General features: G+C 37.9%; 1 protein-coding gene across 1 annotated transcript in view; it reads right to left on the minus strand.

Moving 5' to 3' along the window:
* The window catches only part of FANCM (Fanconi anemia, complementation group M), a 79,294-nt gene that overhangs the window by 47,496 nt on the left and 30,059 nt on the right, over positions 1 to 1,739 (minus strand). The window lies entirely within an intron of this gene.

The raw sequence follows: 1,739 nt of genomic DNA on the forward strand, positions 1-1,739 counted from the left end.
TTTATTCAACATCTCTGCTTGATGTTTAAAACAGTGTTACTCAAGTGTAGTCCATGAACTGTTTATTACTGGCCAAAAAGATGGTAAGTACAAAAATTAAGGGTTTAGAACCTTGACAGAGTAATTTTATGTTTGTTGACTCTAATAATTTTGGTAGACTTGAACTTTGTTTTTCATTAATTTCACTTTTCTAGTAATTCGATTTTATTATATTGTTCAAAAGTATCAGTATGTAATGTAGTAGGAGTAGATAAACTGGTCCTCTACCAGTTTTGATAGTTCAAAAAGCATTAATCTAATAGGTATGTCAAAGTTAACTCATCCAAAAACCAAGCTCCTGATATTCTCTCCCAAGCCTGCTTTTCCTGCATTCTTATCCATCTTAGTTAAATAGCAGTTCTTTTCAGTTGTTCAGGCCAAAAACCTTGGACTCCACCCATACTCCTCTATCTCACACCCCACTCTAATTTCTCAATATATCCTGTCAGCTTGACCTTCAAAAAAAAAAAAAAATACACACACACACACATTAGGTTATTAAGTATGAAATGTCCAATTTCCTTAAGTACTAAGTTATACAATTGGTATCTGTCACATTTCACTTTGATGCTTTTTGTTTTATTTTTATTATTGTAATGTATCTTCTAACTGGTCTCTGGGCTTCAACCCATACCCCCACCCCCTGCCCAGTTTGTTCTTAGAACAGCAACCAGTGTGATTCTTTTAAAATGTAGATCAGGACAGGACCTTCCTCTGCACCAAACTTTCCAAATGCATCATCTCATCTTACTCAGAGAAAAACCAAAGTCACTAAGATGGAAATGACCTACAGGGCACTAAAAGATCTGGCCCCCATTTCCTTGCTGCCTTAATCTTCTGCTTCTAAATAAACTAATAATTTAATCACGATTATTTGAATGAAAGCTCATTTCAAAATAAAAGTGCTGTTATGAAAGCAACTATGTATAGGAGTAATAAAAAGAGTTGTTACTTTTGCCTACATAAAAATTTTATTGGCCAGGCTGAATGGCTCAAGCCTATAATCCTAGCATTTTGGAAGGCCAAGTAAGTAGGGAGGATTGATGGAGGCCAGGAATTTGAGACCAGCCTGAGCAAGAGCGAGGCACCATCTCTACAAAAAATACAAAAATCAGCTAGGCATGGTGGTGCACACCTATAGTCCCAGCTACTGGGAAGTCTGAGACAGGAGAATCTCTTCAGCCCAGAAGTGTGAGGTTGCAGTGAGCTATGACGATGATGCCACTGTACTCGACCCGGGCTGACAAAGCAAGACCCTGCCTCAAAAAAAAAAAAAAAAAAAAATTTACTAATATAAATGAGGTAATATCAAAATTGGCCAGGGACCAGGTAAGGTACCGTGGATGTTTCTAAAAATGAAAATGCTTGACCTCTAAGGCAATAATGCACTTCATTTTTCATTCATAAATATTAACAGTAGTAATGATTACCCACTAGATGTCTGAACCCCTTAAATTACTTATAATCTGACTTGACGATTGGCAAAGGTGTTATCTTCAGATTCAGGAGGATACTCCCCACCATGTCCAACCAGCTTAAATAAATAAACTCTTTTGAGTACAGTGAGAAGTGATATAAAAGGTATTTAAAGGTCAGGCGCGGTGGCTCACGCCTGTAATCCTAGCTCTCTGGGAGGCCAAGGCGGGCGGATTGTTTGAGCTCAGGAATTCAAAACTAGCATGAGCAAGAGCGAGACCCCG

Source organism: Propithecus coquereli, unplaced genomic scaffold, assembly GCF_000956105.1.
Source record: "Propithecus coquereli isolate 6110/MARCELLA unplaced genomic scaffold, Pcoq_1.0 Scaffold191, whole genome shotgun sequence".
NCBI classification, from domain to species: domain Eukaryota; kingdom Metazoa; phylum Chordata; class Mammalia; order Primates; family Indriidae; genus Propithecus; species Propithecus coquereli.